Below are 8,745 nucleotides of genomic sequence, written 5' to 3'. Positions count from 1 at the left end.
CTCCTAGTGCTTTCCGAGGACTCCAAGCACTCCACTTGACACCGTACGCCCTGCAGACCCCACGAACCGCCGCAGCTTGGTTGGTGTCTCACCGTCCTCCACCCACGCTGGACCTACGACAAGGCTTCAGGCTCCAGTGGGTGAACCTCTCCTACAGCCAGAGAGCAGGAACAGCTCTTACAAGAGCTAGTAGTTATGCCAGGGGAGTATAGCAAATCTTCAGCGTATAGCAATCCCCCAGTTTGATCAGTTATCCAAACACCAGTCTCAACATGATGAAGGATAAAACAGGAACACTTTATTGAGGGCTACCCACCCGTATTTATGCAGGTCCCCATCTGGTGGACACGCCCCCAGGGGACCAGAATGGAGACTGCGACACACCGAACAGATACAACACATCCCCACAAAGCATCATGGTTTCCTCCTCTCTGCCCCAGAGACAACCGAGGGATAATCCAATTATCTCTAAGGACAAAGGGGAGATCGCCAATACACATGTGGGGACAACAGGACAGACATCACCATTTAAACACACAATGTCACACCCTCCCAGCAACCACAGACATTTAACATATTCCCAGATAGCTCAAGTCTGAGTGCATATCATTAGGCGAATGACACTCAGACCACACGAATACAATTAAACTAGCCATCTGGGTGCCCTCACATAACAAATTACAATTCCAAAGAAAGATTTAAGCTGTGCGGCCGGCCTGTCTTCTTTAAAGTTAGTATGGGCCATAATCCTGAGGCAAGAGGCTTTTAAACAGGCCTCTCCAAAACCCAGTGGCGAGGTTGGTTTCACCACAGGGAGCTATTGCCGTGGCTGTCTAGGGTTGAATACCTCCCGCGGGGCATCTCTGATCATGCCCCGCTACTCGTGATTTTGGCTATGCAGCTGGCACCCCCGGATAGGCAGTGGCGTCTCATTGCTAGATGGCTGGAGGTCTTACCTGTGGCTTGTGCAGCTCTAGAGGGGGCAACAGATTATTGGGCTTCTAATGAGGGGTCAGCTAATCCTAATGTTGAATGGGAGGCCTTTAAAGCGGTCCAACGCGGCACTCTTATACATGCCATTGCCTCACATAGGAAAGAACTAGTGAGTACTAGGACTAAGCTAGAGGAAGAATTAGCTGATAAGGAGGTTGAATATACTAGGACCCCTAGCCCTGAGACCCGTGAGGTGTGGGAAGAGGCCCAGAGGAGATATCATCTTCATTTGTTGGATTATACTCAGAAGAGGCTACTGTATCAGAAACAAGTGGTGTTCTCAGAAGGGGACCAAAACGGGAGGGCTTTGGCTTATTTAGCAAAAACAGAAAATCCTCAGACAGTGGTCTCCCTTATTACTAGTGCGGAGGGTGTTCAGTTTTCCCAGCCGGGGGATATTTGTACTCAATTTGCCTGTTACTACTCTCACCTATATACCTCTAAAACACCTTATACAGCTAGTGATATCCAGGGGATTTTGAAGAATGTCCAGCTTACGCCTCTTTCCCGCTCGGACAGATCTTTTCTGGACGCTCCTATTGAGGTGGGGGAAGTTAGGGCAGCGATAGAAAGCATGACGTTGGGGAAGTCTCCTGGTCCGGACGGTTTTCCGGTAGAATGGTACAAAGCAGATGTAGACAAACAAAGTGCGCGGTTGTTAAATATCCTAAACTACGCCTTTGAGTGCAACAGATTGCCCCCATCATTCATGGAGGCGACTATTGTGGTAATCCACCAGCCTGGGAAACCTCCGGACCAGTGCAGCTCCAATAGACCAATCTCCCTTTTGAATGTAGATGCAAAAATCCTAGCTAAACTTCTCGCTAGACGACTCAGGGATGTAATCTTGTCTGTGATTGATCCCGATCAATCTGGTTTTATGCCGGGTAAGACCACTGATATTAATCTTAGAAGATTGTTTACTAACTTACAGGTCTCACATGATAATGCGGGATCCCGAGCGATCTCTTCCCTCGATAATGAAAAGGCATTTGACTCGGTTGTGGGAGACGTTGCACTGTCTGGGCTTCCCCCAGTCTTTCATAAGGTGAGTACAATTATTGTACCAGGCCCCTATGGCAAGGGTTAGGGTTAATGGGTACCTGTCACACCCCTTTGGTCTACACAGAGGTACTAGGCAGGGGTGTCCCCTATCACCTATGTTATTTGCCCTGTTTATGGAACCCCTTACTTAATTAGTTAATAGATCTGGACTGATTGAGGGATGGTCTATAGCGGGAATACAGGAAAAGATTTTGCTTTACGCTGATGACCTACTGGTGTATCTAGCTGATGCAGGTCCCTCCTTGGAAGCACTTTTGGATACCATAGATGGCTTTGGGAAATTCTCGGGCCTTAAGGTTAATTGGAGTAAATCTAGTCTCTGCTTAATAGATGAGATTGATCGAGCAGATATAACGCCCCTGTCGCGTTTAAAGGTAGTAGATTGTTTAGTCTATTTGGGGATTAAGGTACACAGAGACCCCAGACAGTTCTATCGGCTCAATGTAGTCCCCACTATGGAGTATATCACTCGTAAACTGGAAGCTTGGGAAAATTTGCCACTGACATTAATAGGTAGAACAAATATGATAAAAATGGCCTTGTTGCCGAAACTTCTATATCTCTACAGAGCAGCTCCCATAAAGATCCCCCATATCCACTTCGTTTCTCTAGATAAGATGTTCTCTCCCTTTTTGTGAAAGCATCAGTCCCATTGCATTGCTAGGAAATCTTTGAAAGCCTTATATATAATCAGGGGGGGTTGAGACTACCAGACATGTATGTGTACTATATCGCTGCCCAATTAGTGTATGCCTCTTGGTGGATTAGGGAGGTGCCAATAATCCTGCAGTGGTATTAGAGGCGGCTCTTGTGGGCCCTTATGAGGCATTAGCCAACTTGGTATATCGGGGGGGGGGAGGGGGGAGTGTCTCCAGTCCTGGATTACACTGAAGCAATGGCTGCAGAGGTGATGGCTTGGAAGCAATTTGTGGTGACGCACATCGAGGGTGAGGGATGTGATACTTGGTCCCCATACATTTCATTGTGGTGCAACAAACAGTTGCAAGAAATGTTTCAGTTACCTGATTATGAATTTTGGCCTCAAAGGGGTGTGAAGTACCTCACTCAATTGTATGTGGATGGGGTCTTCTGTTCATTTGAGAGCCTTCGCAGGGAATACAAATTGCCTCATACATGTTTCTATCGGTACCTCCAGCTGAGGCACGCCTGTGAGGCCCAATTTAAATCCTTATCCTTGTGTCTGAAATGTGGCCCCATTGAATATGTGGCTCGGTTGAAACAACCATATAAACCTATTTCATAATTTTATGTTGAAATTATGAAAATGCAGGATTCACCGCTCTGTCGCTCCTTTGAGCGTTGGAGGGTTGTTATCCCAGATCTGGAGGCGTCTCACCTAGAGGAACTGAGCTCTTTCTGGAAGAGCACGGTAATAAGCGCTCGTGATCAGCTCATTCAACTTAAATGAATACACAGGGTTTATCTCACTCCAGTCCGTCTGCATCATATGCGTAGGCTCCCTGACCATTCTTGAACCAGGTGTGGAGAACATAGAGGATCCTTGTACCATATGGTATGGTCATGTCCTGCTGTGCGGCGGTACTGGAATGAGATTTGGGATTTTATCTCCTCAAAGTTGGGGCTCCCAGGGATACTCTCTCCTATAGTCTGTCTGTTGGGATTAGTGGCGGATGTAGTTCCTACCAAATATGGAAGGAAGTTGCTCCGTTTACTTATGTTCTATGGGAGGAAAGCAATCCTTTTGAATTTGAAACCACCAAAGACCCCTACCCTTGGTTCTTGGATCCAACTGATAAACTCTGACCGGCAGATGTATAAACTCACTTTTGCAGCAAGGGGGACTCCTGATAGGTTCGATCAGATTTGGGGACTTTGGCTATGTGCGCAGGGTACTGTCTGATCTTATGTGCAAGATTCCGGGACTCCAGGTTGTATGAATGTGGGTGTGGATGGTTGTCTGGATCTGTACTCGTAAATATGCCATGATGTATTACGGGACTGCTCAGTTGTTTAGCAACACGATGTTATCGATTTACTCTGATGTATTTCCCGGTCAGGGATCCTTTTATGAGTACTGGATTTTGGATTTGTTGTTCTATTTCTATAAATAAACACTATTAAAAAAATAAAATAAAATACCATCATCTGTAGCTTAGAATATGAACTGCAAAGTCCACAAAAAATTATTATATTGATTAAAAAAAACTAGCATTATCATTAGGAGTAGACATTGTAGGTGTAAGCTATTATAGGGGTTGTCCCAGCTTGGTCTTTCAGTAAGCACTAGCCAGAGCAATGCAAACAGTGTAGTGCAGCAAGGGAATCTCTTTCCATATTTTGGGGTTATGGAAGCAAAGTAGCTTGCTGTGCGATCACATTCACTGCCTTTGGAGTTATGGCAACCGAGAAGAGCTGGACACTCGGATGTTTATGTGCAGTTAGCCCTGGAAGAGCCAGTGCAGAGGATGGGAGTGGTAGTGGCCCAGATGAAGTGTTATGTCACGGTGTACTGCCTCAGGCCGGGCATCAGATCGGTGGAAATGTAGTATTGTAGAATGAGGCCAGAATTAGACTTATAAAAATCTTTTTTTTTACTAAGTGCAACGTAGAACTTCAAATACATTACAATAGCAGCAGATTTTTAGTGCAGTCTTCTGGCACCAGTAGGGATGATGGTGGCAGTTTTTTTGGCTGCAGCTTAGCACTAGTATTATACTGGCCTAATAGTATTCTGGGTGATGGGTGTCTTAGCCGTTGCCCCTCACCTTACAGCAGTGTCTTTGATACTGTCACTCTGCTGTCTGTCTTCTCAAGGATTTACTTGAGGCATGAACAAATTTGATCTTTATGAAGAATCCTCTTTAGGAGCAGGAGTTCTGCAGTGTGCTTCCTCTCCAGTCTGTGCCTCAACAGGAACTCCACCTCCTGGCAGGAAGCCCTGTTTCTTGCCAACCATTTGCCATCCATATCTTTCTGGAAGTTAAGGCCAAACATACAAAAATAAATAACATAACATAACAATATAATACAATTCAAACTATGTACATTTGTAGTAACCCCAGGTCTGGCCTACTACATCTATAACTCTGTCCACCCCTGGCTGGCAATTATTGCAGTTTTTCCTGGCTCGGCTATGGAAGGGTGAGATGGGACAACCTCTTTAACTAGTTACTAGCAGTACAATTTAAGCTACCATTTGTGCCTCTAAATTTACTATTCATGTATGAAGTTGTAATACGGCTGTAGATTATACTTGAAATGAAACTGATCATGACAGGACCACTGATGATCCCAATGTTTGCGTTTTTTACCGCGGATTTCACCCTTTACAAATGAAGGGTTAGATCTGTGCCAAAACCGCTTCTAATCCTCAACAGAAGCCGCTATTAGAAATTGCGCTTTTTGGTGTAGTTTTGCCGCAGAAATATTGATAGATCCGCACAGAGAGATCTTCTGTATGTTCACCTGCACCCATGTGCAGGTAACCCTAATGGGGTCCTTTGGGTGTCCGGTGTGAATATCAGCATTTTGCCAAACAAAATACAGCCGTATGTAACGGTATGTCATCCTTAATTTTTTTCTTGAATCTGTGCCGGAGGCTGCAATCGCGAACCAAGCCTTATAATAAATGCATCAGAAGAATTGTCTTTGATGTTTAATATAGCCGATGTCTCCTTTTTTGGACATTCACAAAAATATTCCATTCACAGCCATTAATGCCATGCACACACTTCTCCCGACCTCTAAGTGCCTTCATGTTTCATGCTTATCTCTTCTATGTAATAAAATATTCAATGCTGCACCAAAAGATGATATTTGGAAGAAGAAAAGTTTCAGTACAATCTCCTCACACCCCTTTATCCCAGCATGATTCTTTCTTGCTGTCCTACGGGCTATATATTCCAGAATTCAATTTGCTAATGCTAGGAATAGGAATTGATGTGGAATCTGGAAACCATCTTACATAAAAGATTGTAGAAAATGTTCTGCATGGACTCTGGTTTCCCTCAGTGAGAATTATCTAAATATACAATGACTGTACAAGAGACATGGGAAGTCAAGTCACCAGATTAAGCTTCTTGCGTGACATAAAGCCAGAACGGACGCTCAAAATATAAGCTGTATCTGAGCAACGGTAATGGCAAATCTATATATTAGACTCGAGGAGCCTCGTCGGCCATCTCAGAAACGTTACGGGTTTATCTTATCCTGCAAACAGATGACTCTATGTTACACATGTTCAGGATTGTCCTATATTTGTTCTTTCTTGAGGTAAACTCCCATGTCATAGAGAACAAACCTTATTATAAGAGTGGGTAAAGTGAAGAAGTGAAGAAAATGCGGAGCCAAATGGATCCGTCCCGACTTACAATGCAAGTCAATTGGGGCGGATCCGTTTTCACTGACACAATATGGTGCAATTGAAAACGGATCTGCCTCCAATTGACTTTTCAGTGCAAGTCAAAACGGATCAATTTGCATTATCATGAACAACAACAAAAACAGACGGATCCGCACCTAACGCAGGTGTGAAAGTAGCCTTAGTGAGACAACCCCTTTAAGTTTTATTGTGGCCTTGGAATCAGTTCAGTCTTCCAGTGTGGTGCTTCAACCCAAAAAGATTGTGGATGTCTGATTCAGACCCATCCTGATGCAAGATATTGCTTTTTGAGTTTAATTGTATTTTTGTGCATTTGCCTTAAAACAAGACATACAATTGTTGTTTGTTCCTGTAGCTCTTAGTGGACAACCACAATATTATCCCAGTATAAGCTGTAATAGTAGCCTTGGCCTCTTGCCACTTTGTGTTGTGGAGAATATAGAAAGGAGGGTGTGATACTGGATATGTACAGGAAAACCCATATCATTCAGTTTCATAACAGACAAGTCCTCAAAGGCTTCCAGTTATCATACGAAGCAATGAAGAAAGTGGCTAGAGTAAGTAGTTCATATCTATCTATTGATCTCTCTCTATCTCATATCCATTATCTATCTGTCTATCTATCTATCTATCTATCTATCTATCTATCTATAGTATCTATCTATCTATCTTCTATCTATCTATCTATCTATCTATCTATCTATCTATCTATCTTCTATCTATCTCTCTATCTATCTATCTATCTATCTATCTATCTCCTATCTATCTCCTATCTATCTCTCTATCTATCTCATATCCATTATCTATCTGTCTATCTATCTATCTATCTATCTATCTATCTATCTATCTATCTATCTATCTCATATCCATTATCTATCTATCTATCTATCTATCTATCTATCTATCTATCTCATATTCATTATCTATCTATCTATCTATCTATCTATCTATCTATTGATCTCTCTCTATCTCATATCCATTATCTATCTGTCTATCTATCTATCTATCTATCTATCTATCTATCTATCTATCTATCTATCTATCTATCTAACTCATATCCACTATCTATCTATCTATCTATCTATCTATCTCATATCTATCTATCTATCTATCTATCTATCTATCTATCTCATATCTATCTATCTATCTATCTATCCATCCATCTATCTAATCTCATAAAGCTTTTTTTTAAACTTGGACATCCCCTTTAAACTTCTTTTCATTGGTAGTATAGTTGTTTGCAATCTATGTTGTCTGTAGGCAGATTTTAGCAGTTCTTAGTATCTGATCTTTCATATCTGATCCAGTAATGGTACAAACAATGGGTGTCATTTACGATTATAAATACGCCTATATTAGGCGTATTTCTGGCACTGGTTGTGTCAAAGGTTGTTTGCGCTGCAATATGCAACTTTTCTTAAAGGGTCACCAGAATTAACCCTATTAAGCGTGCTGACATTAGCGATGTGCTAATGTCAGCTAAACCTAACTAGCCTATTCCTACTTTTATCTATGCCCCAGTTATGCCAGAAATCTAACTTTTATAATGTGCTAATTCGCCTCTAGGAGCGGGAGGGGGGGGGGGGGGGGTTTGTTCCTGCTCCTAGAAGCTCCATTCTCCCACCTTTGTCGCTTCCCTCCAAGTCCTGATTGACAGGGCCAGGCAGCGCTCACATCTGTCTGCCAGCCCTGTGCCCTGGTGAAATCTCACGCATTCGGCGCAGGCGCGGTGAGGAAGCTGGCAGCCTGCGAGCGTCTTTCCCTCTAAAACGCCGGTCTTAATAAATGACCCCCAATGTTCCTGTGTACAAGGTAAAGAGACAACAAATAAATTACCAGAAATGTTTGTAATACAAGGTCCCTTAGTAGTGTCCGTATCTGTCTATGTATCCACCCATCCACTCACTCACACCTGCATTTTCATCGAGTTCCTCCACCCAAAATAATATTGTCTTTGGATGCAGCTGGATGAGTCTAATAAAAGAAGCCTGGGTTATTCCCTTCCTATTTCCCGTGCTCTTCTCTGATGGATGTTCAAGAGAAAGTTAGAGAATGTCACAGGGCTGAAAAACTGTGATTCTGAAGCATCGTACAGATCGATTACATCCACCATGTTGCTTTACAGGTCTCAGTAATCATATTTATCATGGTAAGGACCTAGAACACACTCCGCAGCCCCCTCCCCTGTGGAGCTCACAATCTAATTTTCTTGTAACAATCACATTCACGGACAATGTAATACGTATGACTATATTACCATTCTGCCAGCAGCTGCCGTATATGTGTGACCAGGTTATCAATATGGTTGTCAATGCTAAAGGTGG

This window comes from Bufo gargarizans, chromosome 4, assembly GCF_014858855.1.
Source record: "Bufo gargarizans isolate SCDJY-AF-19 chromosome 4, ASM1485885v1, whole genome shotgun sequence".
NCBI classification, from domain to species: domain Eukaryota; kingdom Metazoa; phylum Chordata; class Amphibia; order Anura; family Bufonidae; genus Bufo; species Bufo gargarizans.
This window is presented reverse-complemented; position numbering follows the sequence as displayed.